Genomic DNA, 23,500 nt, shown 5'->3' on the forward strand with positions numbered 1-23,500 from the left:
GAAAGAGCCCTCAGGAGGCATCCCCACCCAAGGTCAGTGAAGCTCAGTGCAGCTGCGGGGTGTGGGGTCATAGGGTGACCAGGTGACAGGGCTGATGGGGAGGAGAAATGCTCTGTTAAGGGTGTTGTCTCTGTCACTTCTTCAAGAAGCAGCACAGTCTCAGGCACATGCTCCCTCCTGTCCCCCACTGCCCTCCCACCGACCCACTGCAGCTCTTCCAAGCTTCTTCCCTGCATTCTAGGACCTCCCCTTCCTCCTGAGCCCCTGTGGCCTCTATCTTACTCCCTCTCCCCAGTTCTTTGTACCTTCCTCCTCTCCCTCACTCATCTCCCCTCCCATGCAAAGCCCCTACTGGTTCCCCCTTCCCCACTTCACCTCCACTCACACTCCATCTTCACCCTCCATTCCAGTCCTTCCCTTCCTCTCCTCACTCTGACTCCCCTGGTAAACTCACTTCCCATCCCCTCTGTCCATGTCCCTGCCTCAGTTTACCTCCCTTCCCCTCTCCTCACCTTCCTTGGATGCACCTGACCACTCCTGCCTCCCTCCCCTTCATGCCCTTCCTTTCTTCTCTCTCCCGTTCCATCTCCTCCAACATGCTCCCCTCCCCCTTTCCTTCAGCCTCTGTTGACCTCTCCACCCTCCCAGTCCCCTGCACTCTCCTGCCAAGGCCATCCTTCCCAGCCATCCCCACCCTCCTCACCTCACCTCGGTTGGCTCCATGTCCCTCAGCTCCCCTCCCCTCCCTCTTCCCTGTCCGGAGAGCCATCTGGGTTTCCTTTCCAGTCTCCCTCTGCTCGTGTGCTTTCTTCCCCTTCCCTGACTTCCCCTGCTTTGTCTTCTCCTCAGTTCCCCGCCCTCCCTCTCTGCACCTGCCCGGTTTCCCCCATCTCCCCTCCATGCTCCCTTCCTCGGTTTCCCTCCCCAGCTCCTGAGTTGGGCCACCTCAGCTCAGCGCCCTACTTCCTGTGCCTGCCCCTGCCTGCTGCCCACCCTCTCTGCACACAGCTCACTTCTCCCTCTGACCCTCTTGCTGAGCAGGTGGCTCCCCCACTGCCCTGGGTCTGCCCACCTTCCCCAGCCCCCACAGTCAAGGCTCTCCAACTCCACACCACCGGGGTGAGGGCAGAGAGGCACCCTCTCCAGGGCTCTGCTTCCTCCAGCAGGTCCCAGATCCTCCCTCCAAGCTAAGCACCATGGCCCATCCCTGCCCTGGGGGTGACACCACAGGGACCTTCTGCCCACCTTTCCAGGCTTTTCAGAGGCCTCGAAGCTGTGGTCAGGCAGGCAAGTGGGGAGCAACCCAGGGGTTACAGATCCAGAGCTTGCGGCAGTCCAGGCAGTGGGGGCTGTGGTCCCCTGTGACCACTTCTGTGACCTTGCCACTTGAACCCTCCAGGGCCTATGTCCTCACCTCCAACGTGAAGATCAGGCTGGGCCATTATTGCAGAGCTGTGCTGAGTGTTGACAAAGGTGCGTGTCACGTGTTATTACAGGTAGCTGGTGTTTCCTGAGCATTTGGAGACAACGCTCTGTAAAATACTGTGAACTAACCGCAGAGCTGGGCACAGCATGCTTCATGATCTTATTTTATACTGACGTGTTTTGTCATCGTGCTGTCAAGTATTCTCCAGCCACATCATTTGTTTGTAGTTTGACCTGCAAAGGAGGGCGGTATCACCCTCCTTCCTGCTGTGCTGATTTCAGCGAGGGCCGCCGGACCAGACCGCCCCGCGCGCCCCCTGTTGACTAACCCGGGAACCGCTCGCCGCCTGCCCTGAGCCTTCCAATGTGGGCCGGACTGGGCTGCCTGCGGGGAGGGGCGGTGCCAGGCGCCTGCTGGGAGGGGAGGGGCCAGGCGCCTGCGGGAGGGGAACACGCCCAAGATCCCAAGATCTAGGAGTAGCTCTGTGCAGGACGGAGCCAGAGTTCACACCCCTGGCTTGACCTGCAAGTAATGTTTTTTTTTTTATACTTTAAGTTCTAGGGTACATGTACACAACGTGCAGGTTTGTTACATAGGTATACATGTGCCATGTTGGCTTGCTGCACCCATCAACCTGTCATTTACATTAGGTATTTCTCCTAATGCTTTCCCTCCCCCAGCCCCCCATCTCCCCGACAGGTCCTGGTGTGTGATGTTCCCCAACCTGTGTCCAAGTGTTCTCACTGTTCAATTCCCACTTATGAGTGAGAACATGCGGTGTTTGGTTTTCTGTCCTTGTGATAGTTTCCAGCTTCATCCATATCCCTGCAAAGGACATGAATTCATCCTTTTTTATGGCTGCATAGTATTCCATGGTGTATATGTGCCACATTTTCTTAATCCAGTCTATCACTGATGGACATTTGGGTTGGTTCCAAGTCTTTGCTATTGTGAATAGTGCTGCAATAAACATACAGAACTACATGTAAATTAACCGGTGTGTGTCAGGCATAGATACCAGCCAAGAAGAAAAGACAAAGTCGGCGGGGGCAGCTCCAGGACAGCGATGACCTGGGTCACTTCATTCTGTGCCTGGGGAAGAACCAAAGCCACTTGGAGATTAATGCCATGACAAAAACGAGGGAAGACGTGTGCAGTTGTGGGTTTCATGTTTACTTTCCACGACTCTAGAGGATTTGTCCACCTGTTCATACATAAACCAGTGCCCAGGGCCCCACTTCCCAGTGAGGTCTCCATCTCCCCCATCACCCCACCCCCTGCTTAGCTCCTGGCCCACCCCAACCATCCCTTCGTTGATGAGTTGGTGAAGCTGCCCCCTTTTTCCTCCCTATACCCTCTCTTCTCTCCCCCAGATCCTGCTGGGCCACAGTCTTTGGTCTCTCTGCCCCACCTGCCCCAGGACCCCCCTGGTCTCTTGGGTCCTCACCTGCATGCTCCCGAGCGCACCTCCAAGTTGATCTGCCCTTCACAAGGCTGGCCCCCTGCAGCCCACCCCTCACCTGCGGCACCAGGGCCATCCACTTCCTCCATTCTCCTCACACCCCCGAAGTGACTCAGAGCTCCCCTGAGCAGCTGGGCTGGAGTCCTCCCACCAGCTCCCTCAGTTATACCTGCTCCCTTCCCCTAAGACCCAGCCCCCCCGGGTCTCCAGACCCATTCATGGACGTGGCCTCCTAGGCCTCTCAACACTCACCTCCCAGCAACCCCTCAGCCCTGCCCTCCCCAGGCACCAACTTGGGACCCCCACAGAGGCAGAGACACCTATTCCCACTTGGGCTCATGTCACCTCGGCTCACTGGGGATGCTGAGCCTGTGAGCCCAATCTTGCTCCATCCCTCCAGTTCCTTTCTCCAATCCAAGTCCTCTCAGACCTGTGGTGTCACTCCCGGAAGCCATCTGGACACCCAAGGCACTGCCTAACGGAGATGGCCATGCTCTTCCCTGTAGGGATGGACAAGGGACACCTGCAGTGTGCAGGTCACAGTCTCAACCTTTGGAATGGTGTGGCAGGCTGTGCCCTACCAGGGCCCCCACCAGGGCCCCTGAATGGCTGCTCCCCATCAGTCACAAGAAAGACCCTTGATGATCATCCCCACTGCCTCTGAGATGGGCCTGGAAAGGCATGAGCTTCTCAAGCACCTGGGTCGCCATCTGGGAAATGGCAGTCATGATCAAGTCAATCCCTTGTGCCCCAGAGACACTGTAACTCCCCAGTAGAAACCCAGAGGGACTGAGGCCACCCTGGGCAACATAGCAAGGTTCCATCTCTACAAAAAATAAAAACGTAGCCAGGAGTGGTGGCACACACCTGTAGTCCCAGCTACTCAGGAGGCTGAGGCAGATGGATCACTTGAGGCCAGGAGTTCGAGGCTGCAGTGAGCAGTCATTTTGCTACTGCACTCCAGCCTGGCTGACAGAAGGGGAGGGGAGGGAGAGGGGAAGGGAGGGAGGAGGGAGGAGAGGGAGGGAAAGGAGGAGAAAGGATGGGAGGGAGAGACAGAAGGAGAAGAGGGAAGGGGAGGGCAGGGGAGGGAGAGAGACAGAAGGAGGGGAAGAACAAGAGGAGGAAGGAGAAAGAAGGAAGAAGGAAGAACAAGAATCCTAGAGAGTAAAGAGCCACCAAGGGTATCCCCACACTCTGTGCAAGCGTCTATCTGCCTGAAACAAACATGTGTAAAACTCACTGTAGGCAGCACAACCAAGACAGAAAATTAGACCGGAGAGCAGCCTCTGTGGTCTTTGAGAGGGACCCAGGGGATGACCAGAGGCAGGGAGGCTCCATGGGAGGGAGAAACACAAGTGGATGGCCTTCTCTGTGGCTTCCAGCCTGGGGCAAAGGGTGGTCAGTCTCCAGATGCCCAGTAAGGGAAGGGCTCGTGTGGGAAAAGGGAAATTGAAAATCCTGCATAGCACAAGGGAAACACCCAAGGCTCCAAAGGGTCATTACTGTGATGTCTGTAGCATAACATCCACATCGCTGTAACATCCACAGGGGCCTCCTTAACACCATCAGGCTCTGGAATCGGAGAGCAGAAGCTTCGTAGCTGGAGCTGAAGTGGATCTGCATACAGACTAATCTCTGTTGTGCAGCTTACTATTATCCCTCCTTTAGGGACATGGTCATTTTAAAATATTTTATTTTGAAATAGTTATAGAACTGATGGAAAACTGCAGCAGCAGCATAATGGGCAACTGCTCCCTTTGCCCAGCTCCCCCAGGGCTTCTAGTTTTGCCATGTGTCCCCACCTCACTGACCAGCCCCAATAGACGGCACCAAAGGCAGGCAGGATCACACACTCCTCTTAGCTCAAACCACTCAGGGTTCCTTCTTGCCCCTCACACCCTCTCCATGCACCCACATTCTCTGCCCAAGGGTGGCCTGGCCCCCAGGCCCTGCCCATCCCCGGCATGTGGCTCCTTCCACTCAGGCTGTGGATCTCATGTATTGCAAATGTAGTTTAAACTTTGAGAATGGCAATTCTGGTTTCTAGGAAAAACTGAGGATCTAGGCCTTTGCAGTCATGCACATGTTCGTATTTTAAATACAGGCCAATGAGCTGCTGCCTAGTGTGCCTACCAGAGACACACCTGTTGTTAAACTACAACTGGATTTACTGTTTCATTCTGCAAGAATATGCCATGGTGCTGTGAAGGGTGCAGTGAGAGGCTTGGAAGAGCCTTGCCACAGGCTGTGTGTGTGTGCCAGCTGGCCATGGGTGGACTAACTGGAGAGGGGCTGGCTCTCAGTTGAGCACTGTTAGGAAGCAGGAGGAGGTATGTATGCACTGGAATCTTCATAAACCTCATCCTTCGGGAGGCCTGACACGGGCAGGACAGGCTGTCACCAAGGCCAAAGCAGCAGTCACCATGTGGGCTGGGAGAGGACACGGCTGGCACTCCTGGCCTGAGAGATGCTCCCATCTGTCTGTATTCAGACAGGATTCTGGAGTGGCTTGTCTTTGTCTTGATCGGACCATCTGGGGTCTTGCCTGCTGCTGGTGTCCTGAGGGATGGTTTCTGTCCTCCAGGAGAGCTCCACAACTTCACTGAGGGTGCCAGCCCAGCTCCTGGGACACAGCCACCCTCCTCCTTCTCAAGCTTTAATGAGAAACGGGCAGGAGGTGGCCGGAGAACCATTGTCCATCTTCCCGGGTGCTAGGGGTGTCTGCTCGCAGTTCCGGTCTAGGGCAAAAAGAGAAGGGAAGGGAAAATCTCTCAGAAAATAACGGAATCACAATGGGGCTGCAGGCGAGATGAGCAAACTGGGCTGATAGCATCCAGGGCGTTAGCAAAGAAAAAAGCACCAGTGTTCAGGCAGCCAGGGAGCCCAGCCGCTCTCTTAGGGCCAACCCCTCCCAGTCCCTCCAGGCGCCACCCTTGCCCCGCCCTGCCCCAAGAGCACACCCCGCGCCCCTCCCCCAGTCCTCTCCCTGCTGGGCTGCCCCCTCCCGCGGGTGCATCCCTAGTCAGTCTCTGAGACCGTCCAGAGGTCAGCCCCTGGGATCAGGCTTGCAGTGTTGGGCCACCCTCCTTGCCAGATGCCGCCCTGGAGAGGGCGAGGGCGCAGAAAGGACTGAGCGTCCCGGGTCACTGCGTGGCCCAATGGCATGTGAGCACATTCCAGGAATACGGAAACGAGAGGAGTAGGCATTTCTACCGTCTAAGGCATTTTGCATGAAATCCCGTGGCACTGGAAAAGTAGTTGAAACAAAGTAACGCTGGCTTTTAGGATGCAGATAAAGGGATAAGCGGCGTAGGACTCAAGTAGGAGGGTTCCATGCACACCAGGCGCAGCCCAGCGGGGATTTGCCTGCGCGTCCCAGCGCACAGGGAGGTCGCCGAGTCCCAGGGAAGCCCCCTGGGGTCGCGCTACACACTCGGGCAGCCTCTGCTCCTGCCTTACCGCTGGGCACGTGCTCCTCCGGGGAGGCACAGCTTCCTCCAATTTCCCACTTCCTCATCCGGCCCTTAATTCACTAAAGACTAACAGGGAACAATGTTCATTACCAAAGTGGGTGCTCCCCCTAGCGTAGCACAGAACGCGGCGCTGTTCTCACTATTGAATTGGAATAATATTTTTAGTATCAAAAATTAATTCTAGAAATCTATTACAGTTCATTTTCCAGAGAACAAGGGTAGCAAAAATAATATAGGTTTGTTTCTTAATTTCTTTATGACACACATCACTGGTTCATGTGATAACGTGTGGATTCTCACCCGGAAGACACACGAGGAAGAAAATCACCCATATTTGAAACTCTATCTCAAGTCTCTCAACATTTCAGGCTGTGCTCATTCACACACTACAGAATGATGAATATTCAGAGGAAACTTTTGCAGAACAATTAAAATTGCAAAATCGGAGCCGGGCGCGGTGGCTCATGCCTGTATTCCCAGCAGCACTTTGGGAGGCCGAGGTGGGAGTATCGCTTGAGCCCGGGAGTTCAAGACCAGCCTGGGCAATATAGTGAACCATCATCTCTAAAAAGATAAAAATAAAAATAAAAAATTGCAAAATTACCTAAAATAAAATGTATACATTGAAATGCACACAATTATTATGAGAATTAAAGTTAATATTAACAACATATGACATGAGCCACAAGATTTACATTAAAATAGTCTAGTTGACAATAACTTGAATATTTAAATAAAGTCCTCTTTATCTCTAAATAATATATTTACAGTCTGCCATTATATGAATCACTTAAAATTCAGATGAGGATATTAATCAATATTGACAATTTCTTCAGGAATATCAAGTGAATAATAATGATTTTACTTTTTGATTTCATTTTGTTTTTGACATAAGATCTTGTTCTGTTGCCCAGGCTGGAGTACAGCAGCAGGATCGTGGCTCACTACAGCCTCTGCCTCCTGGGCTAAAGCAGTCCTCCTACTTCAGCCTCCTGTGTAACTGGGACCACAGACGTGCACCACCAGGCCCAGGTAATTTTTTATTTTTTATTTTTTGGTAGAGACAGAGTCTCATTATGTTGCCCAAGCTATTCTTGAACTTCTGGGCTCAAGCGAGCCTCTCACGTCAGCCACCCAAAATGCTGGGATTACAGGCATGAGTCACCATGCCCAGCATAAAGATTTTATTATGTGGAAATAAAAAGACATTAAAATATAACTTGAAATAACCCATTTCTTGCAAATGTTTATTTTTCCACCAGTTAATCAAATAGTGCCAACACTAGACACCAACCCCACTTCCATTGGTAATCCCACTAACACACTCACCAAGACTTCAATTCCTGACCCCCATGTCTCAGGATACTCCTCAATAGCCATTGCAGTAGTATATCCAAAAACAACCATCATACCCCCTAGATAAATTAAAAAAACCTTTAAACCCATGTAACCTCCCCCATAATTCAGAATAATAACACATCCAACTACACCACTAATAATCAATACTATACCCCCATAAATAGGAGAAGGTTTAGAAGAAAACCCTACAAACCTTATTACTAAAGCCACACTTAATGATAATAAAGCATATGTGATTAATCCCACGTGGATTACAACCATGACCAATGATATGAAAAACCATCATTGTATTTCAACTATAAGAACACCAGTGACCCTAACACATAAAACTAATCCACTAGTAAGTCAACCACTCACTTATCCATCTCCCCGCCCCATCCAACATCTCCATATGATGGAACCTCGGCTCACTTCTTGGTGCCTGCTTAACCCTTCAAATTATTACAGGACTATTCCTAGCTATACACTACTCACCAGATGCCTCAACCGCCTTCTCCTCAGTCGCCCACATCACTCAAGATGTAAACTATGGCTGAATCATCTGCTACCTCCATGCCAGTGGCACCTCAATATTTTTCATCTGCCTCTTCCTACATATTGGCCGAGGCCTGTGCTATGGCTCATTTCTCTACCTAGAAACCTGAAACATTCACATCATTCTCCTACTCACAACCATAGCAAAAGCCTTCATAGGCTAGGTACTCCCATGAGGCCAAATATCCTTCTGAGGGGCCACGGTAATCACAAATCCACTGTCCGCCATTCCGTACGTCAGAACAGACCTGGTCCAGTGGGTTTGAGGTGGTCATTCAGTAGACAATTGTGACACTCTCACACAATTCTTCACCTTCCACTTTATCCTACCTTTCATTATTACAGCCCTAGTAGCCTTACACCTACTATTTCTCCATGAGACAGGATCAAATAACCCCTCAGGAATCTCCTCCCACTCCGACAAAATTACCTTCCACCCCTACTACACAACCAAAGATATACTAGGCCTATTTCTCCTCCTTCTCATCCTAATAACACTAGTACTGTTTTCACCTGACCTCCTAACTGATCCAGATAACCACACCCTAGCCAACCCCCTGAATACTCCACCCCATATTAAACACGAATGGTATTTTCTATTCACCTACGCAATCTTATGATCCATCCCCAACAAACTAGGAGGTGTACTGGCCCTCCTACTATCAATCCTCAACCTAACAGCAATTCCCACACTTCACATGTCCAAACAACAAAGCATAATATTCTGTCCACTAAACCAATTCCTATACTGACTCCTAATTACAGATCTCCTTATCCTCACATGGGTTGGAGGACAACCAGTAAGCTACCCCTTCATCACCATCGGACAAACAGCATCCGTACTTTACTTTGCTACAATTCTAGCCCTGATACCGCTTGCCTCCCTAATCAAAAACAAAATACTTAAATGGACCTGCCCTTGTAGTATAAACCAATATACCAGTCTTGTAAACCAGAAATGGAGACTCTCTCCCAAGGACAACTCAGAGAAAAAGTACTTGACTTCACCATCAGCACCCAAAGCTCAGATTCTAATTTAAACTACTCTCTGTATTCTCATGAGGGAGCCATTTTGGGTACAACCCAAGTATCGACCCATCCCACAGTAATTTTATGTATATCGTGCATTACTGCTAGGCACCATGAATATTATATAGGACTATAATTGCTTAACTGTACATAGTACATATCAAACCAAACTCAACAACAACTCCTCCCCACCACGCTTACAAGCAAGGACTAGAATACCTTAACTAACTCTAACACATTAAACCCACCCTCCAAAAGCAACTTCTCAACCACAAGCATACCAACAAATACTATATATCCTTAACAGAACATAGTATATCTAATCGTTCATCGTACACAGCACATTCCAGTTAAACAAGTCCTCGTCAATACGGATATCCCCCTCAGAGAGTGGTCCCTTGTTCACCATCCTCCGTGAAATCAATATCCCGCACAAGAGTGCTACTCTCCTTGCTCCAGGCCCATAATACTTGGGGGTAGCTATAATGAACTGTATCCGGCATCTGGTTCTTACCTCATGGCCATAAAGTCAAGACTGCCCACATGTTCCCCTTAAATAAGACATCACGATGGATCACGGGTCTATCACCCTATTAACCAGTCACGGGAGCTCTCCATGCATTTGGTATTTTAATCTGGGGGGTGTGCACGAGATAGCATTGTGAAACGCTGGCTCCGGAGCACCCTACGTCGCAGTTTCTGTCTTTGATTCCTGCCCCATCCCATTATTGATCACACCTACATTCAATATCCCAGGTGAGCATACCTATCACAAGGTGTTTATTAATTCATGCTTGTAGGACATAACAACAATCAGTAAACACACCCGCAGCCGCTTTTCACATCAACTCTACAATAAAATTCCGCAAATCCCCCCTCCCCCATCTTTAGCCTCATCAACCCAGGAAAACACATCTTTGCCAAACCCCAAAAACAAAAGGCCTTAATCCAACTCGATCAGAGCCCAAATTTTTATCTTTAGGCTGTATGCATTTTTAACAGTCACCCCTCAACTAACACGTCTTTTTCCCTCTTAGCCTCACTTCACAGACTCTACAAATTTAGTTACCCCTTTTTCAGCCATCCCATTCAACGCACACCCAACGACTGCTAGACCGACACCCTAAACTAACCCAACCCCAAAGGCAAGGCTTTCCCCCCTACCCATTGCTTGTACGCCCATCCCCTAGCCTTGCTTACACTGCAAAATCACACAGTCTATGTAGCTTAATTACCCAAAGCAAGACACTGAAAATGTCTAGATGGACCTACACTGCCCCATAGACAAATAGGTTTGGTCCTAGCCTTTCTATTAACTCTTAGTAAGATTACACATGCAAGCATCCCCGCCCTGGTGAAATAACCCTCTAAATCACTACGATCAAAAGGAGTAAGTATCAAGCACTCATTAATGCAGCTCAAAACACTTTGCCTAGCCACACCCCCACGGGAGACAGCAGTGATAAACCTTTAGCAATAGACGAAAGTTTAACTAAGCTATACTAACTTCAGTGTTGGTTAATTTCGTGCCAGCCACCACGATCATACGATTAACCCAAGCTAATAGAGACCGGTGTAAAGAGTGCTTTAGATTATCCCTCAATAAAGCTAAATTTCACCTAAGTTGTAGAAAACCCTAGTTGATATAAAACAAACTATGAAAGTGGCTTTAATATTTCTGAATACACAATAGCGAAGATCCAAACTGGGATTAGATAGCCCACTATGCTCAGCCCTAAACTTCAACAGTTAAATCAACAAAACTGCTCACCAGAACACTAGGAGCAACACCTTAAAACTCAAAGGACCTGGCGGTGCTTCACATCCCTCTAGAGGAGCCTGTTCTATAATCGATAAACCCCGATTCACCTCACCACCTCTCGCTCAGCCTATATACCACCATCTTCAGCAAACCCTGACAAAGGCCACAAAGTAAGCACAAATATCTACATAAAAACGTTAGGTCAATGTGTAGCCTATGAGGTGGCAAGAAATGGGCTACATTTTCTACCCCAGAAAATTCTATGACAACCCTTATGAAACCTGAGGGTCCAAGGAGGATTTAGCAGTAAATTAAGAACAGAGTGCTTAATTGAATAGGGCCATAAAGCACGCACACACTGCCCATCACCCTCCTCAAGTATATTTCAAGGACTATCTAACTAAAACCCCTGTGCATTTATACAGAGGAGATAAGTTGTAACATGGTACGTGAACTGCAAAGAGCACTGGGATAAACCAAGGTGTAGCTTAACATAAAGCACCCTGCTTACACCTGAGAGATTTCAATTTAATTTGACCACCCTGAGCTAATTCTAGCCCCAAACCCAACTAATTCTACTACCAAATAACCTCAACTAAAACATTTACCCAAATAAAGTAAAGGCGATAGAAAGTATATCTCGGCGCAATAGACATAGTACTGCAAGGGAAAGATGAAAAAACATAACCAAGCATAAAATAGCAAGGACAAACCCCTATACTTTCTGCATAATGAATTAACTAGAAATAACTTTACAAAGAGAACCAAAGCCAAGACCCCTGAAACCAGATGAGCTACCTAAGAACATCTAAAAGAGCACACCCGTCTATGTAGCAAAATAGTGGGAAGATTCATAGGTAGAGGTGACAAGCCTACCGAGCCTGGTGACAGCTGGTTGTCCAAGATAGAATCTTAGTTCAACTTTAAATTTATCTACAGAACCACCTAATCCCTTTGTAAATTTAACTGTTAGTCTAAAGAGAGACAGCTCTTTAGACACTAGGAAAAAGCCTTGTAGAGAGAGTAAAAAATATAACTTCCATAGTTGGCCTAGAAGCGGCCATCAAGTAAAAAAGCATTCAAGCTCGACGCCCAACCACCCAAAAAATTCCAAACACATATCTGAACTCCTCACATCACATTGGACCAATCTATCACTTCATAGAAGAAATAATGTTAGTATAAGTGACATGAAAACATTCTCCTCCGCATAAGCCTACATCAGACCAAAATACTTCACTGACAATTAACAGCCCAATATCTATAAATAATCAATAAAACCATTATTACCCACACTGTTAACCCAACACAGACATGCTTACAAGGAAAGGTTAAAAAAAGTAAAAGGAACTCGGCGAATCTTACCCCGCCTGTCTATCAAAAACATCACCTCTAGTATTACCAGTACTAAAGGCACCGCCTGCCCAGTGACATATGTTTAACAGCCGCGGTACCCTAACCGTGCAAAGGTAGCATAATCACTTGTTGCTTAAATAGGGACTTATATGAATGGCTCCACAAGGGTTCAGCTGTCTCTTACTTTCAACCAGTGAAATTGACCTGCCCGTGAAGATACGGACATAATACAACAAGACAAGAAGACCCTAAGGAGTTTTAATTTACCAATGCAAACAAGACCAAATAGACCCGCAGGCCCTAAACTACCAGATCTGCATTAAAAATTTCGGTTGGGGCGACCTCGGAGTATAACCCAACCTCCGAGCAACATGTGCTGAGACTATACCAGTCAAGGCGAATATCCACATACAATTGACCCAATAATTTGACCAACGGAATAAGTTACCCTAGGGATAACAGCGCAATCCTATTCTAGAGTCCATATCAACAGTAGCGTTTATGACCTCGATGTTGGATCAGGACATCTCAATGGTGCAGCCGCTATTAAAGGTTCATTTGTTCAACGATTAGAGTCCTATGTGATCTGAGTTCAGACCGGAGTAATCCAGGTCAGTTTCTATCTATTCTACATTTCTCCCAGTACGAAAGGATAAGAGAAATGGGGCCCACTTCATAAAGTGCCCCTCCCCCATAGATGATATTATCTCAACCTAATACTGTACCCACACCCACCCAAGAACAGGGTTTGTTAAGATGGCAGAGCCCGGCAATTGCATAAAATTTAAAATTTTACAACCAGAGGTTCAACTCCTCTTCTTAACAACATGTCCATAACTAACCTTCTACTTCTTATTGTACCTATCCTAAGATCTACGGCATTCCTCACGCTAACTGAACAAAAAATCCTAGGCTACATGCAACTATGCAAAGGGCCCAATATTGTAGGCCCTTTGTAGGACTATTACAACCTTTTGCCGATGCCATAAAACTCTTTACCAAAGAATCCTCAAAACCCTCAACATCAACCGTTACCCTCTACATCACTGCCCCAACCTTAGCCCTCTCTATTGCCCTTCTATTATGAACTCCCCTCCCTATACCTAACCTCTTAGTTAATCTTAACTTAGGCCTTCTATTCATTCTGGCTACATCCAGCCTAGCTGTCTACTCTATCCTATGATCAGGATGAGCATCAAACTCAAACTATGCCCTGATCGGCACATTATGAGCAGTTGCCCAATCAATTTCATACGAAGTTTCCCTAGCTATCATCCTATTATCAATCCTACTAGTAAGCGGCCCATTCAATCTCTGCACCCTCATTACAACACAAGAACACCTCTGACTACTCCTACCATCATGAACTCCAGCTATAATATGATTTATTTCCACACTAGCAGAAACCAATTGAGCTGCTTTCGACCTTACCAGAGGAGAATCAGAACTAGTCTCAGGCTTCCACATTGAATACGCTGCAGGCCCATTCGCCCTATTCTTTAGAGCCGAATACATAAATATCATTATAATAAATGCCCTAACTGCCATAATCTCCTAGGTACAATACATAATATTCACCTACCACAACTCTACACAATATGCTTCACCATTAAAACCCTACTCCTAAACTCTCTATTTTTATGAACCCGAACAGCATACCCCCGATTCTGCTACGATCAACTCATGTATCTCTTATGAAAAAATTTCCTACCACTTACACTAGCACTACTTATATGATACATCTCAATATCCGCTACAATTTCCAACATTCCCCCCCAAACTTAAGAAATATGTCTGACAAAAGAGTTACTTTGATAGAGTAAATAATAGAGGTTTAAATCCTCTTATTTCTAGGACCATAGGAATTGAATCCATCCCTGAGAATCCAAAATTCTCCGTGCCACTTGTCACACCCTATCCTAGAGTAAGGTCAGCTAAATAAGCTATCGGGCCCATACCCTGAAAATGTTGGTTATATCCTTCCAGTACTAATCAATCCACTGGCCCAACCTGTCATCTACTCCACCGTTTTCTCAGGTACACTCATTGCAATATTAGGCTCGCACTGATTTTTTACCTGGACAGGATTGAAAATAAACATACTAGCTTTTATCCCAATTTTAATTAAAAAAATAAACCCCCACTCTACAGAAGCCACTATCAAATACTTTCTCACACAAGGAACCTCATCTATAATCCTCATAATAGCTATCCTGTCTAACAATGTACTCTCCGGACAATGAACCACAACCAACACCACCAAACAATACTCATCATTAATAATCACAACAGCCCTAGAAATAAAACTAGGAATAGCCCCTTTCCATTTCTGAGTCCCAGAAGGCACTCAAGGAACCCCTCTAATATCCGGCCTACTTCTCCTCACATGACAAAAATTAGCCTCTATTTCAATTATATATCAAATCTCCCCATTAATAAACATAAACATTCTCCTTACCCTTTCAATCCTACCCATTATAGTGGGTAGCTGGGGTGGACTGAACCAAACCCAACTACGTAAAATCCTAGCATACTCCTCAATCACCCATATAGGCTGAATAATAGTACTAGCATACAACCCAAATATCACCATTTTCAACCTAATCATCTATATCATTTTAACGACCACCACATTCCTGGTACTCAACTTGAACTCTAGCACTACAGCCCTACTACTGTCCCACACCTGAAATAAACTAACGTGACTAATACCCGTAATCCCATCTACCCTACTATCACTAGGAGGCCTTCCCCTACTAACTGGCTTTCTACCCAAATGAATTTTCATTGAAGAATTCACAAAAAATAACAACCTCATTATCCCCACTACCATAGCCATTATTACTCTCCTTAACCTATATTTTTACATACGCTTAATCTACTCTGCTTCAATTACACTATTCCCCATATCCAACAACGTAAAAATAAAATGACAATTTGAAAATACAAAATCCACACCACTCCTCCCCACACTCACTGTCCTTACCACCCTCCTCCTACCAATCTCTCCACTTACACTACCCACCTCATAGAAACTTAGGTTAAACGCAGACCAAGAGCCTTCAAAGCCCTTAGTAAGTTAATAATACTTAATTTCTGCTGCACCCAAGGACTGCAAAACCCTACTTTGCATCAGCTGAACGCAAATCAGTCACTTTAATTAAGCTGAGCCCTTGCTAGATCAATGGGACTTAAACCCACAAAAATTTAGTTAACAGTTAAATACCTTAATCAACTGGCTTCAGTCTACTTCTCCCGCCGCAAGGGAAAAAAGGTGGGAGAAGCCCCGGCAGGATTGAAGCTGCTTCTTTGAATTTGCAGTTCAACACGAAAGTCACCTAAGGGCTGGTAAAAAGAGGTTCAGCCTCTGTTTTTAGATTTATAGCCTAATGCCTTGCTCAGCCACCTTACCCACTAATGTTCGCCAACCACTGACTATTCTCAACAAATCATAAAGATATCGGAACACTATATTTATTGTTTGGTGCATGAGCTGTAGTCTTGAGCACAGCCTTAAGCCTCCTTATTCGGACTGAACTAGGTCAACCTGGCAACCTTCTAGGTAACGACCACATCTACAACGTCATCGTCACAGCCCACACATTCGTCATAATCTTTTTCAAGGTAATGCCTATCATAATTGGAGGTTTTGGCAATTGACTGGTCCCCCTGATAATTGGCGCCCCCGACATGGCATTTCCCCTCATAAATAACATAAGCTTCTGGCTCCTCCCCGCCTCCTTTCTACTACTGCTCGCATCTGCTATGGTAGAAGCCGGTGCCGGAACAGGTTGAACGGTTTACCCTCCTTTGGCAGGAAACTATTCCCATCCAGGGGCCTCTGTAGACCTAACCATTTTCTCCCTTTATCTAGCAGGTGTCTCTTCTATTCTAGGAGCTATTAATTTCATCACCACAATTATTAACATAAAACCCCCTGCCATATCTCAATACCAAACGCCCCTCTTTGTCTGATCTGTCGTAATCACGGCAGTCCTACTCCTTCTCTCCCTTCCAGTCTTGGCCACTGGCATTACTATACTGCTAACAGACTGCAACCTTAATATTACCTTCTTTGACCTGGCCGGAGGTGGGGACCCTATCCTATAACAACACCTATTTTGATTCTTTGGTCACCCCGAAGTCTATATTCTCATCCTACCAGGCTTTGGAATAATTTCTCACATCGTAACATATTATTCCGGAAAGAAAGAACCATTCGGGTACCTAGGTATGGTCTGGGCTATAATATCAATTGGCTTCCTAGGGTTTATTGTATGAGCCCATCATATATTCACAGTAGGGATAGACGTAGACACAAGAGCTTACTTTACCTCCGCCGCTATAATTATTGCCATCCCCACTGGCATCAAAGTACTTAGCTGACTTGCTATGCTCCATGGGGGTAACACCAAATGGCCCACTGCAGTACTCTGAGCCCTAGGATTCATCTTCCTTTTTACAGTGGGCGGCCTAACCGGCATTGTACTAGCAAACTCATCATTAGACATCGTACTACATGATATCTATTATGTTGTGGCCCACTTTCACTACGTTCTAACAATAGGAGCTGTGTTCGCCATCATGGGGGCCGTCATCCACTGATTTCCCTTATTCTCAGGCTACCCACTCGACCAAGCTTATGCCAAAATTCACTTTGCCATCATATTTTTAGGTGTAAATCTAACCTTCCCACAGCACTTTCTCGGCCTATCTGGGATGCCCCGATGTTAGTCCGACTACCCTGATGCATATACCACATGAAATATTTTATCATCTGTAGGCTCATTCATCTCCCTGACAGCAGTAATGCTAATAATTTTCATAACCTGAGGGCCTTCGCTTCAAAGCGAAAAGTCCTAATAATTGAGCAACCTTCCACTAACCTAGAGTGGCTGTATAGATGCCCTCCACCCTACCATACATTTGAAGAACCAGTCTATATAAAACCTAGACAAAAAAGGAAGGAATTGAACCTCCTAAGGCTGGTTTCAAGCCAGCCTCATAACCCCTACAAATTTTTCAACAAGATATTAGAAAAACTATTTCATAACTTTGTCAAGGTTAAGTTGCAGGTTAAACCCCGCATATCTTAATGGCACACGCAGCCCAGCTAGGTCTTCAAGACGCCACATCCCCTATCATAGAAGAGCTAATCGCCTTCCATGATCACGCCCTCGTAATCATCTTTCTTATCAGCTTTCTAGTTTTATATGCCCTCTTCCTAACAATTACAACAAAACTAACACTAACATCACAGACGCCCAAGAAATAGAAACCCTTTGAATGATTCTACCCGCCATTATCCTAGTTCTAATTGCCCTTCCATCCTTACGTATCCTGTACATAACAGATGAAATCAATGACCCTTCTTTTACCATTAAATCAATCAGACACCAATGATACTGAACCTATGAATACACCGATTATGGAGGATTAATTTTCAACTCCTATATACTTCCACCACTATTCTTAGACCCAGGTGACCTTCGACTTCTTGAAGTGGATAATCGAGTAGTCTTTCCAATTGAAGCCCCTGTTCATATAATAATTATATCACAAGATGTCTTACACTCATGAACTGTCCCCACATTAGGCTTAAAAACAGATGTAATCTCCGGACCCCTAAACCAAACCACATTCACCGCCATACGACCAGGAGTATACTACGGTCAATGCTCAGAAATCTGCGGAGCTAACCATAGTTTCATACCCATCGTTCTAGAACTAATCCCGCTAAAAATCTTCGAAATAGGACCTGTATCCACTTTATAGGCTACCGCCCACTCTCTTAATAAGGTTCACTGTAGAGCTGACCCAGCATTAACCTTTTAAGTTAAAGACTAAGAGAATCACTGTCTCTTTACAGTGAAATGCCTCAACTAGACACCACCGTATGACCCACTATCATTGCATCAATACTCCTCACATTATTCCTCATCATTCAACTAAAAGTACTAAACACAAACTATCATCTGCCTACCTCACTAAAAATTATTAACATGCAGAATCACAATAATCCTTGAGAGTCAAAATGAACGAAAATCTGTTTACTTCATTCATTGCCCCCACAATTCTAGGCCTGCCAGCTGCAGTGCCAATCGTTCTATTGCCCCCCATGCTGATTCCAGCTTCCAAACACCTTATCAACAACCGATTAATTACCACTCAACAGTGACTAATTCAACTCACCCTAAAACAAATAACAACAATACATAACATTAAAGGATGAAACTGATCCCTTATGCTAATATCCCTAATTATCTGCATTGCTACAACCAATCTCCTCGGGCTCTTGCCCCACTCATTCACACCAACTACCCAACTATCCATAAACCTGGCCATGGCAATCCCCCTATGAGCAGGTGCAGTAATTACAGACTTCTGCTTTAAAACCAAAAATACCTTAGCCCATCTCTTGCCACAAGGCACACCCTCACCCCTCATTCCCATACTAATTATTATCGAAACCATCAGCCTATTTATCCAACCGATAGCACTAGCCATGCACCTAACTGCTAATATTACGGCAGGCCATCTGCTCATACACTTAATCGGAAGCGCCACACTAGCACTATCAACTATCAACTTCCCCACAACCTCAATCATCTTCACAATTTTGATTTTACTGACGATTCTTGAAATCGCTGTCGCCCTGATTCAAGCCTATGTTTTCACACTCCTAGTGAGCCTCTATCTACATGACAATATATAATTACCCACCAATCACATGCCTATCACATAGTAAAACCCAGCCCATGACCTCTAACGGGCCCTTTCAGCCCTCTTAATGACATCTGGCCTAGCTATACGATTCCACTTTTACTCTACCACCCTACTAACACTAGGCCTACTGACCAATGCACTAACCATATACCAATGATGACGTGATGTTGTAGGAGAAGGTGCATACCAAGGCCACCACACAATACCCGTCCAAAAAGTCCTTCGGTATGGAATAATTTTATTCATCATCTCAGAAGTCTTTCTTTGCTGGGTTCTTCTGAGCATTCTACCACTCCAGCCTAGCCCCTACCCCTCAACTAGGAGGACATTGACCCCCAACAGGCATCACTCCACTCAACCCGCCTAGAGGTCCCACTCCTAAACACATCTGTATTACTCACATCGGGAGTTTCAATTACTTGAGTTCACCATAGCCTAATAGAGAACGATCGTAATCAAGCAATTCAAGCACTACTTATCACAATCTTACTAGGCATCTACTTCACCCTCCTAAAAGTTTCAGAATACTTTGAAGCTCCCTTTACTATCTCCGATGGTATTTATGGTTCAACATTTTTTGTAGCTATGGGCTTCCACGGGCTCCACGTCATCATTGGGTCAACATTCCTTACTGTTTACCTTATCTGCCAACTATTATATCATTTTACATCCAAGCACCACTTCGGCTTCGAAACCACCACTTGATACTGACACTTTGTAGATGTAGTTTGACTATTCCTATATGTCTCTATCTACTGGTGAGGATCTTACTCTTTCAGTATAGACAGTACCGTTGACTTCCAATTAACTAGTTTCGATAGCACTAGAAAAAGAGTAATAAACCTGGCACTAGCCCTAACAGTCAACACCCTCCTGGCCCTATTACTAATAACTATCACATTTTGATTACCACAACTTAACGTCTACATAGAAAAGTCTAACCCTTATGAATGTGGGTTTGACCCACTATCCTCCTCTCGCATTCCCTTCTCCATAAAATTCTTCTTGATTGCTATCACCTTTTTATTATTTGACCTAGAAATTGCCCTATTACTACCCCTACCGTGAGCCCTCCAAACAACCAATCTACCACTAACAGTTGTATCATCACTCATATTAGTTACCATCTTAATCCTAAGTTTGACTTATGAATGATCCCAGAAAGGGTTAGGCTGAGTCGAATTGGTAAGTAGTTTAAACAAAAACAAATGATTTTGACTCATTAGATTATGACAGTCATACTTACCAAATGCCCCTCATCTACATAAACATTACATTAGCATTTACTATCTCACTGTTAGGAATACTAATCTATTGCTCACACCTAATGTCCTCCCTACTATGCCTAGAGGGGATAATATTATCTCTATTCATCATAAACAACCTCATAACCCTAAACACACACTCTCCCTTAATTAACATGATCCCTATCACCATATTAGTCTTTGCTGCCTGCGAAGCAGCAGTGGGCCTCGCCCTACTAGTCTCAATTTCTAACACATATGGTCTAGATTACACACATAACTTAAACTTACTCCGATGTTAAAATTAATTATCCCTACAATCATACTACTTCCAACAACATGACTCTCTAAAAACTATATCATTTGAATTAACATAACCACTCACAGCCTAATTATCAGCTCTATCCCGCTGTTATTTTTCAACCAGGCCAATGTCATTCTATTTAGCTACTCTCTGTCTTTCTCCTCTGACCCCCTGACGACACCCCTTCTAATACTAGCAGGCTGACTTCTACCTCTTATGATCATAGTGAGTCAATGCCACTTATCAAACAAGTCCCCCTTATGGAAAAAACTTTACCTGTCTGTACTAATCACCCTTCAAATCTCCCTGATCATAACATTCACGGCCACAGAACTAATCATATTGATTATTAGTGGTGTAGTTGGGTGTGTTATTTTTCTGAATTATGGGGGAGGTTGTATGGGTGTAATGGGTGTTTTAATTTATCTAGGGGCTATGATAGTTGTTTTTGTATATACTACTGCAATGGCTATTGAAGAGTATCCTGAGAAGGCAGGAATTGAAGTCTTGGTGAGCGTATTAGCGGGATTAGCAATGGAGGCGGGGTTGGTCTTATGAGTGAAGGAGTATGATGGGGTGGTGGTAGTGGTCACATTCTTTATTGAACAAACGGTGCCTTAAATAACTTCATACAAATACTACTGGGAAACTTAGCATTTTATTAAAATGTTTAAATTTCATATTTTTCAAAGTCTAACATATTAGTAATTATATATTCTTTTTATTCAACTTTAAAGTTCTATTCAAAATAGCAATTTATAATTTTATATTATTAAATGTCATTCATACAGTTTAATAATTATTTTATGACAGCATTAATGAAACCAGTACAGACAGTATAATGTTCATGATATTTTTGTTTATACGTTTAACATACACATACATAATTCAACATTAATGGCTTCCTTAATTACTCTACCATTAATATTATAATTTTATATTATCATTTAAGGTTGCCCTTCTATTTTAATATTAGATGTTTTAGCATCCATCAGTTCTATCAAGCTCTTCTCACTGGTTCTTCTTTGAATTCCAGACCTGGCCGCAATCTTCTCTTCTAAAATTCTAAAATCTGAGGGCTCTTGCTGGCTGGGTGCTGCTGGAAGAACTGTAACTTGGTTGTTACCTCAACCGTATTTTATTTTAAATGTTTTAATTAAAAGAAGTTTTTAAAAATGTGGAAATCCCTGAGAATATTCACTTCTTTAAATACAATGGGAATAGGTATGGATGAAGTCTGTTTCTCCTCATTTGATCCAGGGGTGCTTCTGAGAACTCTTCCAAGTGCCAGATCCTGGGCTGCTGGCAGCTTGGCCCCAGTGGCAATTCAGTTACCCCATCATGGCTGGGGCACCAGGGGAACCCCACAGGTGGGCGAAAATTACCGTAGATTAAAACCTAGGCAGTTTAACACAAGCAGCCAGCACCAACATCATGGTACTCGATCTTCCAACTTCCTGCACTACCAATTCTATGTCTCATCACATTCTCCTCTGGCCTCTCGGTCCCCAGCACGCAGGCTTCAGCCTCTGTTTCTGCTGAAGCCCTTTCTTCATACACCCTAGAACACAGAACATAGGACAGAGAGAGAGACTTTAGTAGGAATGCTGACATTTAAAAACTTATCAGAGATATGAAAAATCAACTACATGAAGTATGGCGGTATATTAAGGCTTTGTGAATAAAACACAGTAAAGGGTGGGTGTGTAAAGCTATTTTCCAATCATCCTTCCAAACCAAGGCTTTTGAGGGCACAAGTCCTCCCAGCAGGTGGCAGGATGGGCCCAGCAGTGTCTTCAGCCCATTGCTGTCATGAGTTAGGAAAGGCTGAATTCTATTTTACATACAAAAGAAAACATTTATTTAATTAAAGATTCAAGCTACAATACAGTTCTTCATAAAACACTAAAATATTCTGATTATCGATATTTTTCTGTTGCTTTTTCTCACGAAACATGAGATTTGCCTTTGTGAAATCTGAAGTTTCCTGTTCTATCAATGAGAAGGTGTATCAAATGGATAGTCCATCCAGTGTATCCAACATCAATTACAAAATGTCTCTCTTTTTCCTAATTTTGCCTTTTTTTCCCTTTGTCATTCTTGAGTCTCTGTTAGTGCACTGAGGAAGTGAAGACGTGTACTTAAAAGAAATGCCAACATCTGCTGAAGATCAGATTCCATATTTTGTATTTTAGTTGATGTAATGATGACTTTAGTTATAATGACTTTAGCTGATGTAATGATTCTAATGAACAAGAAAGATTTTGTTTCCCATTTTAAAAGATACCATTAAATCATGCTGAATATTTTTCAATTTATTATGGATATGTATTCAAGGGGTTGCCATTTCATCTGCTTCAGTCTTCCCTCTAAACCAATCCTAAGACATACCTAGGCTGAATTAATATCACATGAAAATTCATCACATGATGTCCTACTAGGTCAAAAAGTATAAAAACTGACATGGAGAAAGACTTCATTGAAACCAGGACAGAAAGACACTAAGGCACACAGTGCTCAGAACGGCATGCTGACAAGATCTCTGATGGGAGGCCATTGCCTGGACACCTGCTGGGTTTTGTCCTGGACACCATTCATTCACTTGAACATGTTTGGTACACAGGGTATTTTTAAATAACAGGCAAAATAGAATGTGTTCTTCAAACCTTGTGGATTTTATACTGAAAACTTCCAGAGATATATCTTAGGTAATTATAAGACCAAGCACAACAACAACAACAAAATCCTAACTTGAATCCATCAGTTGCAGATTTCACGGCTGACTACATCAAGAGGAAGTTGCAAGCTCTAAAAGCTGGAAG

The 23,500-nt window shown here is 44.9% G+C and overlaps 2 pseudogenes; both read left to right on the plus strand.

The window, feature by feature from the left end:
- Positions 1-17,499: 17,499 nt before the first annotated feature.
- LOC134760476 (cytochrome c oxidase subunit 2-like) lies at positions 17,500-18,179 on the plus strand (annotated as a pseudogene).
- Positions 18,180-18,438: 259 nt separating this feature from the next.
- Positions 18,439-19,153, plus strand: LOC134760475 (ATP synthase subunit a-like; annotated as a pseudogene).
- The last annotated feature ends 4,347 nt before the right edge of the window (positions 19,154-23,500 follow it).

The sequence above is a fragment of the Pongo abelii genome, chromosome 19, assembly GCF_028885655.2.
Source record: "Pongo abelii isolate AG06213 chromosome 19, NHGRI_mPonAbe1-v2.0_pri, whole genome shotgun sequence".
NCBI lineage: Eukaryota > Metazoa > Chordata > Mammalia > Primates > Hominidae > Pongo > Pongo abelii.